At 37.5% G+C, this 27,433-nt stretch overlaps 1 protein-coding gene across 2 annotated transcripts in view; it reads left to right on the top strand.

Annotated features, from left to right (window-relative positions):
- PTGFR (prostaglandin F receptor) overlaps positions 1 to 27,433 on the top strand; it is a 115,067-nt gene that overhangs the window by 28,901 nt on the left and 58,733 nt on the right. Inside the window, exon 1 of one of the 2 annotated variants that reach the window (XR_010884900.1) lies at positions 5,457 to 5,472. The exons of the other annotated variant lie outside the window; for it this stretch is intronic. The gene's annotated coding sequence lies outside the window, so the exon portion shown is untranslated. Of the gene's footprint in view, positions 1 to 5,456; positions 5,473 to 27,433 lie in introns of those variants that run through there. 2 annotated transcript variants of the gene reach the window in all.

Here is a 27,433-nt window from a genome sequence, read left to right as displayed (position 1 = left end):
GGGCTTCCTGGGTCCTGCCAGCACCGAGGCTTTGCACATACTCCCAACAGGCGCGCACAAGCAATGCCAACACAGCTGGTCACCCAGACAAGCGCTGGCAGAGAGCAGTGCCCTTACTAGCACCCACACAAATGGCTCCCACATAAACATGAGCAACACAGGCAGCTCAGCCCCATTCCCTCTCTGGCAGACCAGCACTGAAGTTTGCTCATATACACACATGCTCACTCTTTTGATTCACGAGCAGGCTCATGTTCACAGGTCCCTCAGTATCAGCACAGGATTTGGGTCTAGCCGGTATCTATGTCTGGACCCTCAGCCCCTTAGTCACCAGCTCAGTCCTTGGGTCTTTCAAGAAGCTCATCTCTTCCTACTTGCTGGCTAGTCCAACTTGGAGTTCGCTAACCGCTGGCATATGCATGCAGCATGGGTCCCTCCTTTAGCTGGTCCCAGACACATGGTGTTTCCAGTTGCTGGCACCCAGATCCTGGTCTCCTCCAGTTGCTGACGTGCAGGCCTCTCATCCTACTTGCTAGTCTGGCTTGAAATTCATTGACAGTTCTCACATGTAGGGTCGGAAGAGGGAGCACACTCACACAGAAAAGAATTGGAAATAGGATTTAACAAGAATATAGGGCGTGCTTTGGCGATCAGTTGCAGGGTTCAGTCAGACAAGCACGCTGGCCCCTTTTATCCCCTTCTTCCTCAATTTCCCATGCTTTTTCCTCCTGACCTACCGTGAGCCTTCCCTTTCCCCTCCTGTGTCCCCTCCCCTACGCATTCTGTAAGAAGTTTTGTACAATTCCCAAATTCTCTTCCCCCTGCATGCTGTAATAAGTCCCATGCTCCTTTAGGCAGCAACTCCTTGTAGTCTGTGTGTTGTTTTGGGATGAGTTTCTTTCATTGAGTCACCTTGGTGGGTTTCACACCAGGAACAACAGTATAATCACTGTGGTCTAGGAGCAGCCAACTAAGTGTGTTCCCTTCTTCACTGATTATGTTATGGGGGCTGCTCCCCCATCACTCTTCACTTGACCATCACCAGGTCTTTGTGTTTAATTTGATTAACTCATAGTTATTTAATGTAATATTTAACCCAGTAGCTTCCTGACTACTCTGTGTCTTTTTTTGCCCAGGAGAGGTATGGAGGGATTAGCATCTGGATCTGCATTCCTGTGAATCCATATAGGAAACCTTCCTTTACTTCCCAGGCTCTCCACGGATACACCATCTTGACCTTTATGGCCTTTTCTGCAACCTTTCTCTACTACTTGTCCTCACTAATAGAGGACCCTGTGTAAGGCATCTTGGCTATTACCAACCTCTCTGTGGCGGCCAAGATTTCAGTTTCCATGGTGGTTAACTCCAGGATACTGTATCATGAAGTTTCAAAGGCCCAAGGCGATAATTCAGCTTCAGATCTTGTCCTGCTCTTAGTGAGGGGTTGGACCTAACAACCTCCAGAGTCACTACCAACCTAAATTATTCCATGATTCTTGAACAAGTTCTTGGCCAGATGTCCTGAGCCAGGCATGTCATCAGGACAGCTTATTCTCTCCTCTATGTTTGAGGCTGATGAAGCATGATTTTCACTTGTTGGGATTACTCTGTCAACAGATTTGTGCCTTCTGTCAAAATCCCTGACAAAATAAGCTTCTGATATCTGAAGTTCTTTGTAATTGTCCTTCGTCCAGCCTTTGTTGCCTGCTATTGTGGAAGATCAGCAGTGATCCATTTTAATTTTCGTTTTAAATAACATTCTCAAATCAAATACCCTTTGGGTTGCATGGCCTGCCTCTTAAAATATAACAGAGCACATTAAAATTGTTTATTTATGGTTGTGCATCGTCTTCTAGAAAAGCAAGAGTGTGATTTTTAAGAGAGTATGGTGTAAATATAACATTTTATATGCTGCACATTAAAATATCTCCTTTGAATTTATCTCCCCCAAAAGCGCCAACCTGTTATATGTTTCACTGCAAACAGGTTTAACTAGGAGGTCATTTCTACTTCTGTACTTTCAGTAGAATGAGAAACTGGCAGACTAATAGCACTTGGAAAGGCAGAAGCAAAAGCTTAGGGGAAAAAGCTGGGATTGAAATACATAGGGTTTCTTCTCACTGAGAACTTTGTTAAAAAAAAAAAAAAAATCCTACGCTGTGTAATGCTATGTTGTTTTCACTTAAGAAATCTAAGGTGTCTGAATCTGACAAGATACAGTTAACACCTTATTTTTCAGTGATCTTTTGACTTCAGCCTCCTGCCTTTAGGCTAACATCATAGAAGGCAACATGTTGTGCAAATGGCAAAGGCTCTTGGGAAAAGCAAAATCCACAACAACAACAAAAATATAATCCCCTCTAAAGTAAAATTATTTAAAAAATTTTTAAATAGCAATTCTAAAAGAAACCACAGGAGAGAAATGACCACGTTTCATTATCTGCTGCTATTTGTTTGAAGACAACCAAATCAAAGCTTACAGTTGCAGCTCACATGTTTTGCATGGCCCACCAACATCTCTCTGCACCTACTCTTTGGGTAAACCTTCTATTGTGCTTAATTAGAGGCTGATGGCCAGAAGGAAGGATGGTGGTTTGGATGATTTTGCTTTCAATGCTGAATCAACTATTCTCATATACGTCTTTTATGCAGCAAGTAGTTATGTTTTTATACAGAAATGTCAATCTTTGTACGTATCTTTTCAGTAATCTAGTACGGTTTAGTAACCACTAAACCACTTAAGTGAGAGACTATCATTTTTAGGCTGTGGTGTTTTATTGGTTTAATTTAAGAGAGCATTAGGACCAGTACAGTGATTTTTAAAGTGTTGAAATGTTTAATATTACATTTTATTTGGTATGTTTACTGCAAGCCTGTTCCTCTTGAGTTTATTGCTAGAGTTCCCATTGACTCTGATGGAGCAGTTTTAAGTTCTAGAAGAATATTTGACAGAGCTATAATAAATCATTCTGTGTTTGAAAAAATACTGTTTTATTTTAAATTACTTCCTTCTAGCAAATAACTTGCAACTTGATATGAGTGAATCCCACAAAACATCAGTCACTGCTTCATTTCAGTTCCATATAAATGTTCTTGTTTCACCAAATTTAGCTGAAGTATTACTGCTCATGTGAATGTCTTGTTGGGAAATAGTTTATTTCTGTGGGGATCTGAAATGAATGCACTAGATGATTTGCAAATATATAAGGGATAAACAGGTTTCTCACCTGAACTTTTGTAATCTTTGCAATATTTCTGTTTTCAAATAAAGACAGGTATTTGTCAAGTGAAAGTTAGCATGATTCATACATAAAAACCAGTTACTTTCCTGTTTAAAACATTGCAGGTCATCAAGCAGGAACTATACTTCTTGATCTAATGAGCAGGGATAATTCTTCCAACTTGCATACCTTTTCTTTATTAAGAATTATCTTACTCACTGTAAATAATTTGAAAGGATGATATTTTGTTAAAGGACAAAAAAACAAAACAACAAAACAAAACACATATTGTATTGCTGACATACCAATGATGCAATATCAGCTACTGCGTCAATAAACTATGCACTGGTATTTAGCTAGTAGTTTGTGCTATAAATAGTCCTGCTAGTGCTAAGAAGTCACTAGTTTATGAGAATGGACTGAATTTTAGGATGTTAACTTACAGAAAAATAGCCTTCTGAGTCAAAGCCTTCTTCCTAGGGTTATTATACATGAGTGTAAGTTATAACTGTTTTTCTTTTTGTTTGTTTTTGTTCTCCAGAGACTATATACTGTGCTCCTGAGATGTATAAAGGTACCTGAACTGTGCTGAAAGTGCCAGTGGCTCCTGTCAGTGTAGTAATTAGTGTTTTACTGTCATATCTACTGCAACATTTTGCTTAGTTTATTTCATTTTCTCAGCTATAAAAATTAGAAATGCCACTGTAATTTCAGAGTTGTGGAGTTTGTAACAGGGGATTCAAGCTGGTGCGTACATATCTGTACCACATATGTTTTCCATAGAAATACAAAATTACAGTCATTTCACAGTGTAAATGCTAAACTGTGAAATCTAAAAAAAGAAGTCATTTCAAAGAGATTAATAGGAATAACTGATGATGTTCGAAGTTATTCTTTGGATGCATTTTTATTTTTTCCCTTAGAAAAGGCTTGGGAGATGTTAATAAAATAAAATCGAGACTGGTGTTTGCCTGTTGTAAGCATATGTCTGAGTCTGATTTCAATCCTAGGCTTGCATCCCAGATATCTTAATAAGAAGTGAGAACACACAACATCTGGAAAAACACTGGATGACAAAGCCAAGCCAGCATAACTTCATAAAAGGTAAAATCCTGAGTCTGATGGTGCCTGGTAAACTTATTTTCAGGCCGCGTGTGTAATGGGGCAAGTTGCAGAAGGAGCCTTCTTGGATTTCAAAATGGCTTTTGACAGAGTCCAGTACAAAGGCCTGAATGAACGAGCTTAGTCTGTATCTCCATATCCTAATCCATATCTCCAAACAAGGAGAAAACTTGGCTGCAGAATAGGAAAAACAAAACAAAACAAAAAACCTATAAAGCAGGTTAAAAAGCTCTCTCTGTCACAGAGGGGTCCGGCAGACCCAGCCAGAAGAGCCGCCCTTCGGGCTGGTGCCTGTGCCAGGAGGCAACACCATCTGGCAACTTGCACCCGCTTTTTTACACTGCAGATCCCTCCCCAGGCCCCAGATAAACCGCACGTGTCAGCAGCCCCCACCTTCTTCTGGGGGACGCTGCTGCGGTTGGACATGGCCCTTCTGGGTGCTGGGATCGGCCGGTGGTGGCGTGAGGACGAGGAGCTTCACCCACCTGCCTTGGGGGCGTAGGTCCAAGTCCTGCAAGGCCCCAGTATTAGAAGATCCACTACCCAGTTCCCCAGGCGGGTGAAATCTCTCACCTATACTCTGGCTGCTGCAAGAAAGGAGGCTCTCCAGGAGGGATAGTGAGCTGAATATGGATTCCTATCATGGTGAAAAAGGCTGGAAGAAAACACCTGTAGTAGTCCTGTAGTAGACTGTTTTTTTTTTTTTTCCTAGTAATAAAACGTTTAACATGAAAGACTGTTCTGTGAGAATATTGTACCCAGAGGCCAGCTCCGATAAGCTGTGCTTCTTAGGAGCCTTTTTCTGAAGGAAGATTGAGGCCACCTGAGAGCAATAACTAATTATAAATTTTTCCACTTACCTCAGGCCTTTTTGACTCTGTGCAGTCAGAGCAAGCAAATCTCTCAAATAAGTTTGTGGGGAACTCCTTGTTTGGGGGAAGTGCTTGTATTTCTGGCCCTGTGCTACTGTAATAAAGTGACTGTGGGAGTTGGTCTGCCATTTTGTTTGCAGCAGCCGCCATTTCCCCTCTGGACCTTCCCGGTTTTGCTGATGAAAAGCAACAGATGTTTTTGGAGAAGCTGGAGCATGGATGATTTGACTGAGAAAGCATATGTGAAGTTGATAGTGGTAAGTATAAGATAACAAGTTTGGGAGCTGGAATCCCGACTGGAAAGGACATGAGTAACAAGAAGCTCCCCAGGAATTCTGATCCTGAATGGGTTTTGGAGCTTATGAAAGTAATAATAATTGAAGAAAGAAGGTGAGTTTGCAGCAATAACAGAGCAAAAATACAATATGACATAATACAACATAAATAAAACAGTAGAGACTATGCATTTACAATACAAAGCATTCATTAAAATGAAAGCATTTTCTGTGAAGTGAGTTAAAAAGCGTATGGCATTATGAAGCGAGTGGAGCACAGGACAACAGTGTCTAGTGGTGCAGGTGTGGAGAGAGATTAAAGTTTGTTTTATCTCGGCTAAGCAGAGACCTCATTGTAACATAACAGAAATATTTGTAGTTTCAGTATGTTTGTCAAAAAGTGATTGTGGCATTTTTACGAGGTTCAGAAAGTCAAGGAGTAAAGGGCCCTTGGGTGTAAATCAGTAACGCAATGTCACGTGGTTCAGGTCGCCTGCAGTAGTCTGGGAGAGAGGAGGAAACTGCAGTAAAGGGCCTAAGTAGAATGTAAGGAGCATCAGCATTTTTGTGGTAAACGGTATTTCTATTTTGTGGATTGGAAGAGTATCAAAGCAGGGCTGGATTTTTTTTTTTTTTTTCCCCGTGGTATTTCTGATGTTATCTTGTATTAGACAATATGGAAGAAACTTGGGTTTTTATTTTGTTTGGTATAAATATGGAGCTATTTCTGAAGAGACCCCACTTCAGAGTTCTGTAAATCCCAGTGTAATAATGGTGCCCCTTCAAATTCATGTAGCAGTGCCCACATTGAGAATGAATCAGTTATTTTTACTCGCATGGAAGTTTAGCTTAATCTGTAGTCATAATCTTCTACATAAGAAACTATTTAAAAAAAAAAAAGAAGAGAGAGATGACAGGCTACCCCAAAAGCTTTAATTGGCACTCTTGTACTGCCAAGCTTTCTTGCAGTTTTTAATTTTCATCTTTTCTTCAGTTTTTGTGCCTTTTTCCCTTTCTGATTGCTTCATGTTTTATGTGTGGGGAATTATGATGGAAATAATGAGATGCTACACTGGTAGGACTTTTTGGTATGTGTTTATAACACACTTCACTGTCAACAGTCCATCTCTACTGCTTATCTGTGGGACTACAAACAACGCACTTCCTCCATTGTTTTGCACACTAACCATTAGCATCAAAATTGATGTATGCTGTCTTTTAATACAATGAGTGACGCCCAAATACTGAAGTCCAATAGCATAAACAAACTGAGAATGGCTATCAGTCAAATGCACGTGCCAGAGGACAGGATATTACTGCAGTACGTAATACTCTGTATACTTGGTACAGCCATTCACAGTTGCCATCCTGTGCGCCCGAGTGCTGTATACAGATATACAGATTTATGCAAAACCTGCTCACTGTCAGCTAGTAACTTTGTGTGTGTGAGGCAACATGTGTGAAGCAATATATGTCACTATTTAGCAAACTGTTTACCAAGACAATATGGGTTATGTGGGGATTGCAGGAAGAAATGTTTCTAAGGAGTGCACAGGCTCTGCACTTTTCTGGCTGTTTCTTGGTGTTCAGTGAAAAATGAGCTTTCCAGTTTTAAGTTCTGCCCCTGAAATCTGCCTATCCCCCAGTCCTAGGATGTGCCAGGAGTAGGACCAAGTTGTCACAAATGCTGACCAGGGCATAGTCCATTTGAAAGAAAATCGGTAGTGGGTGAAGAATTTTCATGTCTCTATGCTTTGCATGACAGCGAAGTTATATCTAAAAGGTGTTCATAATGCATTGGATGTCTGTTTTTAATCATGAACTTAAAGAGATGATTGGAAAGCAGCTATTTAATTATCCTACAATACAATCACTTTTTTGGTGGTTCTGGAAATAACTTATCAAAATACTTGAGAAAAATTAACTGAAGCCAAATGAATGTTGATTACTTTTGAGGTGTTAAACACTGATTACAGTTATCAACTCATCTACAGTTATTACAGTCAGAGTATTGCTGAAGTAGAGAAGAATAATGAATTGTGAGCACGGCTCCTAACCATACTGGCCTGTCAAAACAATATGACTACTGTATGTCGAAGATATTTTGGTGGGGAAAACTTATAGAATGGCTTCTTAAACATGCTCTTTTGTAACTTAAACCACCTTTTTTACTTATGCAGTTCCTTATATCTCAAAGTATGTTTAGAGTAATTTGTGTGGAGAGAACTCCATTTATTTATATTTATATTTACATCACTTTTATATTTCAAAATTCCCTATAACCAGAAAGACTTGACAAATATTTATTAAAATCCCTGATGTATTAAAGGACTGACCCGATAAGTGTCTTCTGGAGCCATCATGGCAAAACATAAAAATAGTCACTTGGTTCATTAAAAACATTCCAGCGCTATAAATTAGCCCATCAGAAGGCTTTATTGTCTTTTACCCAACAAAGAAACACAGATGCCTTCTTCACTGTAAAGGCAAGTATTTTTTATTATGCCAACCTCCATAGCTTCCAGCCAGCTTCATTCTCAGGACTGCATATCTTTCCAATTTACACAAAATCCATTGCATGATAAACGTAACAAACTTCTATTCATCTAAGAAAAGTGTTATAGCATTCTAAGCAGAAGGTAAAAGCTGGGATTGTGGAATGGTTAGGAAACGCAAGACAGAATGAGGATTTTTAGGCAACTCGAAATAAGTGAATTTGAAAAGGTATAAAAATGAATATTTTGATTGAAAGTCTGGTTACTTTTGAAATATTATTAATGGGCAAAAACTGCTGTTCAGTCAAAATGAAATGGTACATAATAAGTTGCTGTGTTCACTAGAAGCTGAAAAAATTTCATTTATGACTACTTTAAATAGCCATACAGGGTGAGATTCCAAGTGCAGGATGTTGCCCAACTGCCTGTAACTTTGTTTCTGGTGGAATTATGGTATTCTCTGTGGATGAAGGATGAGGCATGCCCAGTATAGAAGGAGCCGGTGAGAATTCCTTAGAACTGTTTTATTTTAGCAAGGTCTAGTTCTCATCTATTTGTATTATATTTTAATAGAAAAAGTTCTCTGAAATAACCTTAAAGATGTAATAAACACTTATGTGAAGTCCAAATTCTTGTTATACTTTGAAAGTCAATGATGGCTGAAATAGTTTATTTTATTTTTCCACTTATTTGGTGTGGAAAGTCTAGTGCTGTGTTCTATTTTGATGGCGTTCCTTTTTTTTTTTTTTTAATGTGCAAAGAAACAAGATTTTTGATTATCTTGAGTGTTCAGGAATTTGTTTGGGAACTGAAGCCGTACAGAACTTTTTAAAATGATGATCACCTAAGATTACAGGGATTACTCTTGGTGAAAAAACGGAGGGATCTGCCCCAAGTTGTGTCTCAGTAGAACCACTTATGTCCATCTACAGATGTATAATGGTATTGCAGTAAAAATAGTCGAAAAGGCTCACATGGTTTTAATTTTTCTTTAATATGATTCAAGCTCAGCCACAAAAAAACCCTATGAACTTTTATAGCTGAAATGCAGAGTACCTCAGAGAATGGCAGGGCTGTGTTTTATGGCTCCAAAGACCATAAGTTCTTTGACGTGTAACTTCTGTGAAAGCAAGCTGGCCTCCTTGTCACCACCATCTGTAGCGGTTTTATGATACACAATACGTTTGGTGAATAGAGCGATACTGAGTTCCGATGTTATATTTTTCTTGTGCTTTGAAGGTATTTTTTTTTTCCCTTGGGAAGGAGAGGACAGTTTCTGTAACAGCAGTTTTTAAAAATTCTGAGTCTTTCTATTCATACCTGCGTAAAATTATCCATTTTTCAAAAGAGTGAGCTTGTTGATTTGTATGGTTCATAGCTTTCCCATGACCATGTGCTAACTTGGTCCCCAAGTATGTGATAAGAAACAATATATGCTGCTTGCTTTATTTAATGGCTCCCATCCTCATATTTTTTTGCTGTGCCTTCTCATATGTTTTCTAAGCTAAAGCACACAATTTTCTGTCTTTCTTGCAAAACTCTTTCCAATATGTACTTTTATGGCTTATTAGGAATCCTTGTATCTTATGAAATCCTTTTGCAAATCCAAATGATAAAATGTATATCCTGTATGGATAGAAGAGGATCTCTTATCCAGAAGTCATTAGCTGTCTGACTGCTGCCAGCAGCATGCATACACCTCAGCCACAGCTCGGCTTTCTAGAGCAATGACTTACTTACACTGTTTTATCTGCTTTGCAATAATTTGTTGAAGGCAAGAAAGAAAGGTCATAATGAGAGGAGGAGAATTCTTATAAACATATGAAGCAATCATTTAATTACTTCATCTCAGCTGGTACAATAAAGATAAGTATGTAGATAGGTATTAATATGCTTTTAAATTTGCAATTAAAACAAATGGACCGTGATTAAATCTGCAAAAAGATTCAGTCCTGGATTTGGTTCTGATGTCACAGGTGATAGAAATAAATCTTTTAATGAAAAAAAAATCAGCTCTAGTTTATGGATATGCCAACACTTCATAATGCAGTGTGTAATGGAACGATAGCCAATCTAGCTTTAAATAATTTAGCAGGAGTACAAGAAACAGTGCAAGATGCAGTGTGGAGCTCTGTAAGGCAAGTGTGTATGTCGTAACGGCATTCAATAGATAGCCTTGTGTTCAAGAAATTGTAATTGGCTCATAATAAACTCATGTGGTTGGAATGAACATGAAAGATATATACACTGAAATTGTCCAGTTTGGTGCCATATTCTATATAAAATACTGGAAAACGTTCTATGTAATCACACATCTAAGCAATATCATATAAATGATATTACAATCCTATAACTTAGTAGCAGATTTAATAATTGCAAGAGAAATAAGATTTGCTTGCAAATCTTTTTCATGTAATCTGATACAGATCTTTTGTTAGACTGTGTTACATGGGGCAGAAATTTAGATCATGTTCATAGCTCAAATAGCTAAAGAAACTTGCCTGCTCCTGGTTTTTAGTTTTCTATGAATATGAAACAATAGTATAATGTTGAATGCCCAGTCTGGAAGGAAAGAGCAAGCAGAATACAGATTATAAAATAGTGCTAGTGAGGCTTGTTTGGCAGGTAAGTGTATTTTACCTTGAGACCAGATAGAAAATAGGATGCTGCTAGAGATAAGTCAAGGCAATTGAATGGGAATGGAGAGTATCTGAGGCAAATCTCAAAACAGTCAGATAAGGGAATAGTAATTTGAGCAGGAATCATGAGCAGCTGGATGGATCAGGTTCATACAAGGTGATCTCAGTTAGTCCTGAAATGGCTATGTGCGAGTAGTTGCCATAGATGTGACCCAAAATGTAATGTTTATATTCTCCTACTCCATCTCTTTCCTGGTGCCTGTATGGAAGAGGAGGGCAGGTGAGGTGGTAATGGCTGGACCCTTCTCTGCTGGTAAATTCTGTATCCGTCCTCACCATGGATGTTCACTGTCTGCATACATATTTGTAAAGAGGTGGCATCCTCTTCTATGGGACCATCTGTGAGACTCTAAGAATTTGAAGCACAAACAGTTACATCTGTTGGAGTTTGTGAAACATTAACCTTTTGCTAGAAAAAGTCGTGTTGGATGGCTTCCTGAAGTGAATCTTTTTGGGAAAACTTCAACTGAAGCAGTTCAGCTGTCTGTGAAGATGAGTCTGGGGAATGATATGTTGTTTGGCTCACAGCCGGTGGGAAAAATAGCTAAAGTGTGTTTTTTGTTGTTTGTTTTGTTTTTAATTTTTTTGTAGTGCATATATACATACAATGTAAGCTATGGCTGCATAGAGAACACTAATTCAGGCATTTCCTAACTTCTGAGTGGTTAATTTTGCAACATTAATGCCTTTAATGTAGACTTTTGTTAGCTGTATGTGTGATAGAGGAACATGCTTTCTTAAAAAAACCCTTAATATGAAATCCCAACAGCAAGAAATTGAAAAGGCATTCAGCAGCTAGGAAGTAGATAGTCTTTCTCTGTGCTGGATCTGTTCTGAATATTTCTGGAACTGCAGCAGGGGCTGGTGTGTGAAGTTCCTGTTGTAGAGCTGACTTGTGGGAGAAAGTGAAAAAGCGTCACGTGAGAAATTGTTGTGAAACTGGGTGGTCTGGAGTGCGGATTGAATAGCTGCACACAGGTCCTGGTCCATGGAGTGCTGCTTGCTTGGTCCTAACTTCCAGACAGGATTTAAAAATACCTTCTTCATTCAACACTGAAAACAAACACTGAAAAACAGTAGCTGGAGAGTCTCTGTTGCTCAGTTGCTCTACTGGTACAGTTATGACGAAGAACTCCGAGTTGGTTCCTATCTTTTAGGAGAAAAAAATCTTAACCTCTAATGTGCACTAATCACAAATGTTAACAATAAACTGATCTTATCTATTTAACTATTTATAGATTTTGATATGCTCTGTCAAAGAAATGCTTGTTTTTTGGGGATCATGTATTAAACAACAATGAAGAATAATGCAATGTGGAAAATGTAACAGCATAAGTGAAGTAGTAAAGGAGTCTAAGGTTATTTTTCTGCTAGGAGTATATGTGTATATACATATATGCATGCATGCATGTGTATATAACATAGCATAAAGGTTTTTATATATAAGAAAGCTCCAAGACTTGTACTTCCCTTTATCAGAATTAAACTGCTTGTATACCAGGAAAATGACCAACTTTGTGTGCAACAATCTATTATAGGAAAATAATCTGTGTAGATAAAATACATTATATCTATTCAATATAGAAGTCACACTGGTACTTTTATTGATAGCAAGAGAAGGACAAACCATTTATATCTTCTGTAAAATGGATCATTTTCACTGTTTCAGCCTGATATACTATTATCCTGTGTCTGAAATACTTTTATTGCTTATGTTTTAACTTCATCCTCAGATGATTGTTTTAACTGTGCAGTGATTTCAATTTGCCGAAATCATCATTTAATTGTGTACAATATTCACCATCATATTACTCGGCTATAATTAGGAAAGCCCTTGGGAGAATGTGATACTTTACATCTGTTACTACTATGGTAAAATCATTGCCCATAGTGTTGCAAGGCATTAAAGTATTATAAATGAATTTAAAGACACAGGACAATATGATAATTTTTTTTTATTCTTCCCTACACTTTGATCTTTATTTTATTTTTATTTCTAAATGATGTTGTTTTCCATTTTGCTGTTTCCTATCAGAAAAGGAACTTAAAATGCTGCAGGTGAAAACACCAGGCTGCTGCCTTACTGGAACTTTGATTCCTTTTGAATCATTGCCTCTAGCTTTATGTAATTTCTTCATGTAATTCCTCACTTAAAATTAAGCCCATATACAAATAATTTGCGTTAGAAGTTGTGTTTGAGCATATATTACTGGCTTTTTTGACCTATGTGGGATCATGATTTCAAGTGGTAATTTTTGAGGTATTCATGTAGGATGTGAGGGAAACTGTTAAAGCTGATGCTTGAAAGGGTGTTTATTATTCAAAATGGAAACGTTCCAGTGAAGGAGACTAAGTGATACATACTTTTTGTAGCTGTGCAACTTACTGGTAATAATGGAGTTCAAGTCCCTGCTGTCTCTGGTGTTGATTGAGGATTCAAACATTGACCATCAATGTACCTTGGAAAATCTCTTCCACATCCTCTATTTTGAACATAAGTTTCAGTTTGGATCTGAAAAATTCTCCCTGCTAAGTATTTCATTGAAAGTATTGCTTTCCTGCTTTTCTTGATGAATCAATATTTTCTGTCTCTTCACTGATAAATTTCTAGCTACCTCTGATCAGATGCCACTGGTTTGCCATTAAAGTTGTGACAGGTTTGTTTGGTCTGTCTGCACTGTGTACTGGAATGGCAGCTTCCTGTAACTGTGCTTTTTGGCTTTCAAATCATCTATCAGTAATATCCAGAACTTTGGGCCTATAACTGTATTAACGTCAGAAAGTATTGAAGAATGTGGATACTCCTGCTAGCTTAAGTGTACAAAATTCCCAAAGATGCTAGTTAAGGATTTGAAGTTAATTTAATTGCTGTTGGCAGTCCTGGATCCTGTAGCACTGCTTAAATGTTTGCTACCTGACTGCACTGCTTTTTAATTTTAATTTTTATTGTATTTTTGGATGAATCTGTTTATGAATAGTCCTGAAAAAACATTACTTCTTCAGAAGCTTTCTTCTGATGGAGCACAAAAGTATGCAGTATGCAGGACAGCTATATTGTTATTTTCATACTTATTTTAACTTTTCTACACCTTTTGTGTTTTGTCTTTAAAAAAAAAAAAAAAAGTCCATGAACCTGTGAATGGTGACAGTCAGTCTTCTGGAATGGGCACAACACCCTTCTGAATTTCTCTGTATGTTGAATTCTCTACCCCTTTCCACGACATTATGCAGCTCTACAAAGGACTGGTCCAAGGGGGTCTGATGAAAAAAGGCAATTAGGAATCCCAAATTTAAAGGGGGCAATATTTAAGTCTGAGGTGCTGGTCTCCAAAAGAGGACTGGAGCAGCAAGTGTTGTGTTGACGTGCCCGGCCCTCCCCACTGTGATCCTGAAGAACCTTGAGGGAAAACTCGTTAGCTGGGGCTTGAGTGCATGTTCAACTCCATCTCTCTCTTAAGCACAGATGTTTTCCATGGCAGGAACAAGAGAAAAGGGACTTTTCCTCTGCTCAGCATCCACAGAACAGAGCACTCTTTGGAAGGTTGGTACTCCCACTTTATCCAGAACATTATTCAGAGCAGAATTACTCTTCTAAAATGCAGTGGAAGAAAAGATGGAGCTGCCTTCAAGCTAGGTAATATTTAGGATTTTGGACTGTAATTGCTAAACTGTTGGGAGCTTTCAAGGTATGGAGGATCTAGCATTAATTCTGTGCTTTGTTTGAGTGGCTTCAAACTTTATTCTTCCAGTTTCCAGAAGAGCACCCTAACACCAGGAAAAAGAAGACTTGAATCTGCTGAGGCAGAGAAAGGGTTGAAGCTGGGTTTCCCTCATCTCAGGTGAAGGCTGTAATTTGGAGGTTGTTATATAGTGCAAGATGGATCAAGTGAGGAAGATGCTCCTCTCAAGTTGTATCAGGAAAGTTGTAGTAGCTGCTGAATTTTGCATGGTGTTTGATACTGTTTGCAGTTTTACAGCATGCTCAATATAGACATAGCAGATCAACGAGGGACATGGGTGAAAAAATGCCTGAGCTTTGAATCTTGATTAGCTTTAGTTTTAGCTAAATCAAGTTAACTGGATGCCAGATAGATCATTCTGTCAAAGCTGAGATACTGCTGGGAGTCCTTGGAATAATGACCTGCTTGTGGAGGGTTTTTCAGGATTGCAACTTTGGATTTGTATGACTGAAACCCGTTTTTGAATCTCCATGTAGTCTTTCAAAAGAGGGTATCAGTAAGGGCAAATATGAGAATTTCCTAAAGCAGAGAAACACATGTCTATAAAGCTACTGGTAAATACCAATCTAGTTCATATCTGATCCATTAAGGATCATGCAGGCCATACTGACGTAACGTAAGCCAGCATTTAGTCTCTGGCCTTAGTCAAATGCTTCCAGAAATGATACAAGTACTCTGCAAAAAGCCTAAGTTCCTGGTTTCCTTCCCTTCCTACTCTAAGTGATTGTTACTTCTGTACTATTTTCACCATGGAGGAGACCTTTAAAACTAAGCTGGTCTTCTCCTTTCCCTTTACATATATCCAGGGCTCTTTGTGCTTGTTATATAATCATGATTACCAGAACGGACACTGTGTATCAGACGCTTTTGCTTGTATGACAGGCTATGTAAGTTTTAGTAGTGTTACACTGAAAGATGTATTACCGAGCACATTCCTGAAATCTACTTCATGTTGTTACTGAAGATAGTTTATGTTCATAATAAGGGTAGAAGCAGTATTAATGATTTTTAATATTTCTTTTATTAAAGTTTCTAAAATTATTAGACTCAGTCCATTGTTTCAGGGATTTAGCCGGTTTTATTAACACATTTTAAGGTTTTTTCTTCTAGTCTCTAGTGTTGTTTTTTTTTTTTTTTTTGGAGGGGGATGGGAATGATCGGAAGACTGAGAAAGTGGGGGAATTCTAAAGTGGATTAACTGAGATATCTTTATTAATGGGCTTGTCATGCTAATAATTACTTTTCTTTCCTCAATGTCAGAACTTTGTTTATGAAATTGAAAGGATTTTGTTTGAAGACGTGAGGAAAATGCATAGAAAAAATTTACTTTAGCTCATATGTTTACTAGAGTTCATATCTTTTGATTAATTTATTTTACTTGCTATATATTTTGTTATAGTTTTCATCCAGTACTATATATTTTGTTATATTTTCATTCAGTAATGGCTTACAGTATTTTCCTTTCAAAAATCCTACATTGCAAGATTATCGTAAGTTGATTGTTTTCTTGGATTTATTTGGCTTAGATGGCAATAATTTTACCACATCTGTTTTCTTTCTTTTATTTATTTATTCCCCCCCACACACACACCCTCCAGGAGATTGTAAAAAATAATAAAAAAAAAGAGTGTAATTGTCTTGCCCATCTGCATTTACAAGCCCTGCAGGAAGAAATTCATAGCTGAACAGATGAACAAACTAATGACTACATCTGTTAAATTTTGAAATTATGACATAGTGCTTAAAGCCCAGTTTTATGCCAGGAAGACACAAGGCTTTATGAAGACAGAGCCCTATGGATAACTGTGGGGAGAAGGTGGGAGCTTGTTACCCATGAAGAAAGATAGGATCATGAAATGCTGCTCTTGTGGGTGCCATCAGTTCGTCTTGTTCGTTTTGGTTCAGTGGTAAAACTCCTCATGTGGAAAGAAGCAGAAGTCTGCCCAAATGATGCTGGTAACAGCTGGAAATGTGCTTTGTTCCTCAGATATTTGAAAAGAGAAAATTGGCCTCTTTTTCCAAAGTCCTGAAAGGCTCTAGAGCTGAACATTAAAGCAAGCTGTTGGTCATACTTTCCATCTGATCCACAGGTCTACTGTGTATAACAGGAAAATCCCTCCTCATGGAATTGTCCTTAAGTGAGCCTTAAGCACATCATTTCATTTTTTAGGATGACTGAAAAGTTTTGAATTAAATCAACCAACCACATGTTTATGTAAAATAAAATAGAAAAAAATATTTAGGCCTGGTTAATGATACAGAATATTTTACTCGACACTGTGTCAACAAATTGAATGAAGGAGGGTTTGGAAACTTGACACAGTGTTTAAACAGAGCTGTCATCTTAAACAACGCATTTTTTTTTTTAAGTTTTTTAGTTTTCTGTTAAGCAGAACTTTAGCTGATGCCATTGTTTGTTTTAGGACAATGCTCTGTAGTTCTTGCAGTTTGTAATGCTATGTGCTTTAGCATGTTAACATAGATAATTCAACTATAATAAAACTAATTCTGTTAGAGATAAATTGGAATAACACGTATGTGTCTCAAGACATACTTTACTAAAAACTGCTTAAATGCATGCCGTTGTACCATGGCCTGCTGTCAGATCTGGCAAGTACTTAGTTGTAGTATCTTATGATATACTTTTCTCTCAGCATAATGAAAATTATCATGTGACTCATGATGGGCTGTGTGTTTTTTCTTTTTTCTTTTCTTCTGAATCACATAAACAAATCTAGTTGTGGTAGAGCATGGACAAAAGGAGAGGGAGAAGTCACACTTTCCTGTGCCACCACAACAGGTGGTCCTACTTGGCTAGGCCTATAATTTTATCTATACAAGAAGATACTTTCACATGGCAGTTTTGCTTGACATCGTTTCTGGCCCTTTTCTTAGGTGCTTTTCAAAAAGTAGTTCTAAAAAGTCTTCTGCTTTCCTGTCTCTAAAATCTTTAAAGTGCCAGGATGATGATTCCTAAATCAAATACTATACAGGCCAAAACATGGAAAAGAAAATGAGAGTAAGTATGAAGGACTGGATTATGGTGTTGTGGACATGCTGCTCTATTTAGAGGGTATCATCCTTAGCCTTAGCCAGGTGGGTGCTGAGACAGGACAGAAGGGTGTGCTCAGGCTACCCACAGCTTTGCTCTTTTCTGACTTTGGGGATGTCATTTCTCCTGTGTTAACACTTGTTGTGGGGTTTGTACACTTAGTCCTAAGTGGTTTATAATCTTGTGATAAGAGAGATGTGATGTCCTTATGCTTGCATAGGTGCTTTTAACCATGGCACTGCTCAGTTTCAAAAGACAAAGGATTCCTATAAAAATAATGATCAATCCTTATTTAATCTGTCATATTAAACAACATCCTTCAGAGATAACTTTTTTTTGTTTTATTTTTGTTTGTTTGGTTGTGTTTTTTTCTTTTTCTTTTTCTTTTTTTTTTTTTTTGACAAATCAGTTATTTGTTCTTACTGTTCAGGAACAATTTTATAAATTCCACATAAAGAGATGGGGTAGAAAAGTGCAGAGCTCAGGCAGGATATGAAAACTTTCTGGTACTTTGGAATATTCATTTGGCTTTGGCACTTGAGTCCACTATAATGTGAAGCCAAGAATGTATGCCTTTCAAACTTAAATGTTGCACTTCCTTTCTGATATAGTCCATTTGTCTTCTGGTGTAATATTATTTACCGCTTCTCTGAAAAATTCCTTAGAGTTACTGGTACTGTTGTTATTCTTTTTGTTTATGCTTTGAAAACTCTGTTGATATTCCCAAATTCTTGTGAACTGATAGAATCCTTTGAAGTTCTTGCATCTTTCCCCAAATGCTGGGGCTTGTTTAGTGATATTTTTCCCTTTTTGTTTTGTTTTACAGACTCGAAGTTTGAACTTCAAATTCTGTCTCTATCTTTGCATTATTTTGGATTCTTTCTTGTGTCCTTGGTGTCAGGATACCGTTCACCCTTCAGACTAGTCTAATTTTACTTTCCAACATGTAATCTCTAAGTCTTCCAGTCCTTCTGAATGTTCTGTTGCAGATCCAAATTGAAATATGTTCTGAAAAGAGCTCAGCTCCTAAGAGATTGACTCTGATTCTTGACTAGGATTTTACTCTTAAAATGGTCACAGACTGTTTCTGCCTTTTTATACTTCATTTAAAATTCTCTCTCATGTATAATTTTGAGTGTGGTAGATGTCAGATGTTAGTAATAAAGTTCTGTAGTTCTTTGTCTGACCAAATCAAGGCTTACTAAAAACTGTTTCAGAACTAGCAATATCCAGAAATAAAAATGCCTGCTACCTGTCTTCCTTTTCACTCACTCCCATTGCTTGCAGATACATATGTCTGCTTCTACTGTCTCCATATTTCCTGGTACTTTAATGCTGGTGAGACTTTAAATTACTTTTCCAGTATCCACTTGGGTTACAGAGTCTTTTTCACAGCCTGTTGACTGGTTCCAGCTGTCTCATGCCAGATTCTCTTAGAAATTTGGTTTACTAAGTTCTCTCAACAGAGAAGCTGAACATTAAGCTCATCCCTTAGGAAAATGGCACTTGACATGATGCGGTTCTCGAATCTATTGAATGATGCCTGACAGAGAGGTCTTTTGATTACGTTCATTTGCCAATATTTATCTAAATAAAAAAAGTCATTTTGTATGAAACAGTATCTCTCAATTTCCCTTCTGAGAGAAGCTTTTTATATAAGAATTAAATAAAATACTGCATTCTAGTTGCAATCTCTCATAACGAATGTATGCCATATGGTAATTTGTTCACAAGCTGTCCTTTATTTTTATAAATACAATAGCAATTTAAACTGTAGGAAACTGGCTAATGCTGTTTTCCCATGTTTACCTTTTTGCCCAGGCCACAGTGGGATGAAATCCAATGGCTTGGTTGTCTAGCAAAAACTTAAGGAAACACTTGGCTTCATCACTGTGTACCAAGTGAACACAAGGCTTTTCATGCCAAGAAGCACAAGGTACCTTGGATAGGAGCACAGGGAGACAGGGATGCATCTCCACTCCTCACTGCCTTGCCTGCAAAGTGCTCGCCAGAACCCGTTATGCTACCCAAAGCTCAGCTCCCCGAGCTTTTTCCTGTGTAAGCACAGCCACTGTGAGAAACCAAGGTGTGTTAGCCTTGTCATGGTGCAAAATCCCTGTTTTCCACTGGATGAAAAGTCAACATTTCAATGCCTGTTTAAGCCTCTTACAAAACTCTTTACTAAGTCAAAAATATCCTGCTAACAGATTCGGGCTTTTAAGTCCAAGGTCACCATGGTGTAGTTTGCACAGTTTGTTGCATTAAACACATTATTTACTGAAAGATTCTGGATTTCTGGTTTTATACTTAGGCTTTGCCTTACTAAGGGGTGGCCTTAATTAGTGTTGTCTTATAGTTCAAATGTACTGCAACTGATTTTTGTCCAGTGTGCAGAGAAGGTGGCACATGGGTTAACAAATGAGGAAAGAATTTGGCCTTTAAAATTTGAATTTATACTGACATCAACGTTTGAGTGTTCCCCGCAAAGAGGAGCGAACATTGATGCCAAGAAAGCCATCCTTAGCACAAATAATGTGTTAAGGAAAGTCATATAATGGAACTTTTGCCATAGAGAAGGTCATCAGATGCCTCTGTGAAAGTGTTTACATGACAAAATGAATTAGTAAGACCATAACAAGGCAAGTCCGTCAGGAAATCACTGAATCTGCATTTACTTCTTGTCTCCTGAGGATGGAGCAGTAAGGTGGCCTCCAATAGCAATGGCAAAGGGATAAAACTCAAAGTACAAATTTGTACCATATGTTTTCTCATGCATGAATACAATGCTGTTTAGTGCACTTGGGTGTGGAGGTTTTACCAGGATATGTCTCCTTAATACTGAAAGGCTGTCCTGGAGAACATCAGGTTTTTAATGAAACTGAATCATGAGGGTGTGATCAGTGAACTGAAGAGCAGAAAACAGGTGTATGGAACAATTGCCCTCTGTTTGCTTTGTTATGGTGATTTTTAAATAACTTGTGCAAGTACTTTCACAGATCTCCCTTGAGAGCTTCTCTATGCCAGTAGTTCCACTGTGTGCCTTTTCTCAATAGAAAGTTTCTTGTGCTTAGTGTGGCTTACTTGGTAAGCATATTTGCTCCTCTTAGTGAACTAAAACTGGCTAATGCTTCTTCCTAACAGTTGCAAACATACTATCCTCCCTCCTCTTCTCCACAGATAATGCCCTTCTCATTTATTCCAGGGACCAAAATGAAATTAAGCTACATTGGTAAAAACATCAAGACAAACTATTGGTTCTTTTTTTTTCTTCTCTCTGTCCCACATTCTCTCCTCCCTTATTCTCTGATTTCTCCTTTTAATATTGTTCTACCTCTCACCTCTCCCCTGTTTCATTTTCATTTCCCCTTCTTCCTAGATATTACAGTAGAAGATATAGTCCTACAGGACCACAGGACAGACACAGAAGAAAGAGGAAAAGATGCTATAACTCTACTTTAAAGAAATAAAAATATATGTATTACACAGATATGGCAGACATGGTAAGCTTTCAGTGATTTAATACCATATGTTTGTGTGTAATACATCTGCTCACTGGTCAAATACTGCTTTCTTCATTGGAAGAATGGGATCTTGATGATCAGTTCTTGCTCTCTGCGCTCACTGAAGTTTGAACAATTCCCTGGTCTTAGTGTATGCAACAGGTTACTTGTTTTCTTTAGTGGTATATCGTTTATGTTTTTTTGTGCTAATCACACATAATCCTTACGTATTGTGTCTTATAATTAATAATATATTGATTTTAACTTAATTTCTAATACATATGATGGATAGTTACAGTATTTGTGGTAATGCTGCAATAGGTAATATGTAGCTATGTGGTGCTGTGCTGAAATAATAACCTGAGAAAATGCAAACACCTGTTTTTTTTTGAAGTATATTTACTTCCGATACAACGCTATACCACTATATACAGTGGTTATTGGCTGTTTACTCTAGTTGATTACTTTTCCTCTTGATGCATGAATGGTCTTCATGGGCCTTGAGACCATGGTACTCATACTAGCAGCCACAGGCCTTGGCACTATAGGACATCAGAACTAACACACTGAATAATGCCATCTCAAGTCCCTCTAACTTTCTCAAATGATGCCTTATTCCAGATAACTTCAAAAGAAACTAAAATTTTAAATGTTCTTAAGAAAATTCCTTTAGGTTCAAGGCATTTTCTCTTCCCTTCCTTCTCCCAGGTGTGTCATCTCTTGCACTGCTATGGGAGACTAATAATTTTTTGTTGTGCCTCTTCAGACCTCTGTGAGAAGACAAGGCATAGAAAAGCATATAGATCCTAGCTCCCTTGTGAAACTGGTATCCATGCTTTTGGTGTGTTCCAGAATCATAGGTTTTAAGATTTGCCTGTGAATATGCATTTTCTACACTTAATAATTTTGAACGTGTGTGGAATGTGACATCTTGTCTTTATTATCTGTATTCTAGCTAAAACAACCAGTTTTTTCACAGTTCTCTCAACACTGGGGCATATATTCTTGTCTGAAAGTTTCAAAACTCTCCAGTTCTCACAAAGACTAAACATTCTAAGCTTCTTTCTTTTGGGAAAGTGAGGTGCTATCAGTGATGGTAATGACCATCAAGGCAGCTGGCAAGCTCCCGCTCCGCTGGTCTTGAGCTCTTTAAGAAAGATTGTCTGAATACATTTCTTCAATACATTACAAATTATTAAAAAAGCATGTTTTTTTTTTTTTTAATCTTTAACTTCAATGCTCTGGCCTGGCAGAAATTGAGTATATTAGAATAGATACTTCTAAAATGAGTGAAAGTTGCTTTAAAGCTTTTCCAAGAGCTTGGAGTGATCTTTTGTCTGTGCTATGAATTAAAAGGAACTGGAAGAAGTTCATGATTATGTAGACTTAAAATTGTTTGGAGAAAAATTCCAGAGCTGCTAGTAGTTTGCTTGAACTGCCAGTAAGCTTGGTAGGAAGCAAATGTAGAAAACAGTCTAAGGTCTTCTGGTGTTTGACTATTGTAGTAATGAAAAATACAGTAAAATAGGAGAGGAAGAGGAACCTATTAATTGCTGAGAATAGGGGGGGCTCTAAATGAACCAATAAAGAGAAACTAGGCTTGCTTGCTGCATTCTGAGCTTTATTACTGACTAAAGAAATGAAATATAGGATTTATTATGCCTGGAGACACCCTCACTCTGTCAATGAACTGAAGGTGATGAGGTTCACGTCTGCTTCCTGAAGGGGTGCTAGCTGGATGCAGATTAAATTACACTTGCTGGTACTTCAGACTCTATTTCTGAAGCCTGAATTTTAAAGCCATACGTGCTTTAAATCGTTGTAAGGAAAAATTTTTTTTGGTATTGTTTATTAACTGGACAGTGATCTCATAAGTGGCCTACTCAATAAAACAAGTAGTATAAACCAATTTAACATGTCAAAAGCTAATAAACAATAATACCGATCCAGTTATTCTGTTATTAATTAATAAGGATTAGACTGAATGTGATAAAGTGCTTTTCACCTGCTTATCACAAAGTCCTTTGCAAATCATTATCCCTGCTCCATAGAGAGAGGCTTACATGCCGGAGGTCAATAGTAGGAAATAGGACTTGATTCCACTGGGGCCCGGTCCTGTGTGCTGGGCAGAAATAGCCTGATTACACTGAGAAAGCTGGCCTTTTTTGAAAGCATTATTGAAACTAATGTCATGCACTGGTGCTGGAAAAACAGCTTGACTTAATAAAAATTTCCCTTTTGAATTCTCTTTCAACAATCAATAACATCTTGTTTCCAGTTACTGTGAAATTATTTTTCAGCCTGTTTAGAATATTCAGCAGGAGAAAAATGATCTTTCATTGATTTCAGAATAGTTTCAAAATGTCATGAATTGACATGGAAACCCAGATGTTTTTAATTCTGGGAACTGAGAAATAGAATTTGAAAAGGAAAGCTATTTTGTTTGATGTGCATCCTGAGGAAGGAAGATAACAGAACATTCCCCAGTTCTTTGCTGCACTGTCATTTATACAGAGTAGAAACCTTTTCCTGGCATCTGTGCAAAGCCTTAGGATGATCTTGAAGGAAGCAAAACAAAACCAACCCCCCACAATCATTGTATCTTCATCAACCATTAAAACCCCTATCAAATCTCTCAGAATAATTCTGATTGGTTTTATTTTTCTTATCTTTCTAATTTTTTTCTTCTTTTTTAAATAGAAGGGAAATTTTATGCAAACCTATTGTGCTGATTTTTGAGATCATATTTTGACAAAAGTCAGGAAATGTGAATTTTAGTTTTCGACAAAGTTCTTAGTCTTACACAACTATGCTTGCCATGTTATACTTGCTTCTTACCCTCGGCAAGCAACATGGCAGGATTTTCACACAAGTCTGGATGGAGAACTAACCTTCAATTTTGATGGTAGTTGGTGTACTGTTATACACAGGATGTGAAGAAGAACACTTACTTTGTGGAAAAGTTGTGCATTGCAGCATCTCTCAGTTCTTCCTCTGATGCCACTGAAGTTAGGTGTAGTGAGACCAGGGATACAGGAAGAGCTGTCACCTCGTTTGATGTAACTGTTCCTCCAAGAAAAATCTATTTTTAAAGGGAATGCATTATTTTTTATGACAACTTAATGCAAGCAAAGTGTGTGACACTTCCCGTAGAAATCTGAATGGGAATCTGCTGTTTATAGGTACTTGAATGCGTGGGTAATTATAAGAAAAGATGGTGTTAAAATAATTGCACTTATGAGACACACAGTATGGATGGTCACAGGTCCCTTATTGCTCTGTGACTTTTTTTGTACCTTCTGGTAATATGGCCTCAATGTGTTTTCACATGTATTGTGGTGTATAGCTAAGTGGTGGTACAATTTGGTCTTACAATTAGCATGAGTTCCATTCATAATCTCATTTCCTTGTGCCATTGCTGGGCCAATAGAGTTTACAGGAATGAATGGTTATGAAGACCATGTGAAAGAGCAATTTCTCAGAAAACTGAGAAAACAAAGGTGTTGGAATTACAACTCTCCTATTTTCATGTTTGTCCAAGCTAACCAAGAGGTAAAGATCTGTGCTTAATGAACCTGTCTTTGAGAAATGTTTGTAATACTTTCTTAACCAGTGCAACCACAGAGGTGTCTAGGTACAAGTTAGATCATAGAAGAGAAGATTATTCTGGCAGTTGGTACGGAACTATCTCCAGCTCTTCCCCTTTTTACCATAATGTCCTTTTGCCCCTCTACTAGAGGAGCAAATTGATCTGCTCCCGTTAGGCTGCCTTTGGATCAAAAGTCTGACTGAAAATATTTCATAACAGAGAACATCCATGATGGTGTTCAGGACATTGTGCAGATAGTTTGCAAATGCAGGAAAACTTTCCAGCATCTTGCCATTAGTAGTGGTATTGGAATCATATATTGAAGGTTCCTGAAATTCAGCTTTCATATATCTCAAGTGTTTTAGCCTTCACTTTCTTTGCTTTGGTAACAGGGCCAGATTCTGCTAGCATAAGAAACAGTATCTGAACACCAAATTTCAGTGACACAGTACAGAAAATGAAAAAAAACAGACAGTTTAAACTGTTTAATGGGCCAGGAACCTACTTTGACAGAAAAAAGCAAAAGTAGCTTGCCAATAAAGGAAAGGTGAAAGTAAGGTTCTCTCTTTCATCTCATCCTCTCAGTTCAAGCTTTTTGTTCCAGGAAAAAATGGATTTCTGTAGAAAAATCCAATTATCATCCTGTCTCTGTAATCAGAGCTTCCACAGTATAATTTAATTTCACAGTTACTGCTGATTCACCTCTAAGTCTTCAATAGAAAAATGGTTTTTCACTTTTGCATAAGAATAAGGTCTCATTTATAATTCCTGAAAAAAACCTTTCTATTAAAGATAACATTATCTGTTGGTGTAACTATGCGCTTTAGAGCTCAATTATCTCATGCTGGTAACCATTTTAATATTTTCTGCTCTGAGGCTTACGGTTGTTGTCCTGTGAAGTGCATTTTATAGTATTAGTGTTTGTTTTACTAATTGTTGAGAGTGCCAAATCTGACATATTTGAACCAGAGATTTCAACGCACTTTCCTTACCATTCCGTTGTCAACTTTGAATTCTTCAGCTGAGCCCTTGAAGTTCTGCACATCGTAGTGCTCAGCTAAGAAAAAGAGGTGCTCAGAGTGTCCTGGTGCTTTCAACTCCACCTGAATTCAAGGGAGTTCATGATGTGCTCTTCAAAGACTTGGTTTTTGGTAGCTTAAAGATTTCAAACCACTTGGATAACTTGGATAATCTGGGCATTTCTTTCCTCCATATCTGTGCAAAGGGTAGTAAAACACTTAACTGCTGTTTTAAAATGTTGGAGAAGGTGGGGGATTTATATCTGTAGTACCTGTGCTATCATATGCTCATCTGTGTTGCTTGAGTAACTCTTCAACACTGCATTCTTTTTCAGCTGTTGTTTGTCTCCTCACTTTAAAATATTATTTCTAGCAATATTTCTCAAGGTTTTTATGAATGTTGGTAACTCAGTGGGCTAGAGTTTGCTGAGTTGGGGGGCAGAAGCTTTTCATTGATACACTTACTCTTGGCCATTAGCCTTGGGATTTGAAAGCTTGTTATTGTAGTCACTCTCCTCATGGAATCTTAAATTATTTTAAGTAGGGAGGAACCTCAGCAGGTCATCTGATCCAAAACCCAAGTCTAAGTAGGTCTAACTTAGGCATTAGATCGTGTTGCTAAGGGCCCTTTGCAATCAAGTTTTGATTATCTTCGAGGATGGAAATTTTAATGTCACCAGAAAATTCTGTTCCACTTCAGTGGTGCAGGACTTGGACCTGAATGTATTTTTGCCTAAACAATTTAAGTCAGCATTCAGATGGTCATCAGTGTCAGCATTTCTGTGATGAGACTGTGATTTGGGACAGCTGTCAAAAAAGAGTTGTATTTTATATCTGTGTGGCATCAAATGGCATGATGAAAAAGTAGTACTTGAGACTCAGAAAAGATTTTTTCCTACACAAGAATGATTCCTTTCCCTTTTAGTGCATGAAATCTAAACAAGTTCATGAATATTGCTGCTGTGTGTTCCACTAATACCAGATAAATATGCATGTTGAAAGACAACCCTGTTTTGAAGTACTTATTGATACAAACTTGTAAAGGGAATGATGGCAAAATGTGAATCCCACTCTAGTTAATAGCAGTTTTATTGTTGACTGCACTATAGCTAAGATTTGGTTTCATGAAAACATTTAAAAAAATGAAGGTCTGAAGGTTCGAGATTTAGCACTAGTGTTTTTTTGTTCCTTCTTTTGTTGTCAGGACAATTCTTATAGCTTCAGAAAGTGAACACTGGCCAGAGATTTCATTCAACAGGCTTTTAATCTAGGTCCATGACTGGCTGGAAAACAGTCTGTCTTTTAGAGGACTGCTGATGCTTTATTTAAAGCCTTACAGTAAGAAAAAAGAATTTGTCACATCACTTGGGAGTTTCTTCTCCTAGTTAACCCCATTTATGTTTAAAAATATACATTCTATTTCATGTTTGAAATTGGGTGACTTTGGTTTCAATAGGTTCTTGTTATATCTTTGTCTGCTTCACTGAAGAGTGTCCTAGTATCTCTATTTTGTTTCTTAACATAAATTAACCTCATAAATAAGCATAAATGGATTGAATAATGGGACACTGTCATATAATACTTTAAGAGTTAAACACATAGGATGTGATTTTTTTTTTCTATACCATGTACTAGTTGTGCTTGTATCTGTAAACATTTCAGTGTAGTTATTTTTTACTTTATGAAAAAGAAATCAAACCCAGCTGAATAGTCTATTAAGAGCTGATTTCCATTGGCCAAACTTACACATTTAAAATAATTTTATAACAGACAACATTTTAGCTACATAAAACTGGTGTATATGGAATCTGCTTATGTGGATTAAATATGTCTATTTCAATTAAGTTAC

This window comes from Apteryx mantelli, chromosome 8, assembly GCF_036417845.1.
Source record: "Apteryx mantelli isolate bAptMan1 chromosome 8, bAptMan1.hap1, whole genome shotgun sequence".
Classification (NCBI taxonomy): Eukaryota; Metazoa; Chordata; class Aves; order Apterygiformes; family Apterygidae; genus Apteryx; species Apteryx mantelli.
The sequence above is the reverse complement of the archived record's forward strand: the minus strand, read 5'-3'. Positions and strand labels throughout refer to the sequence as shown.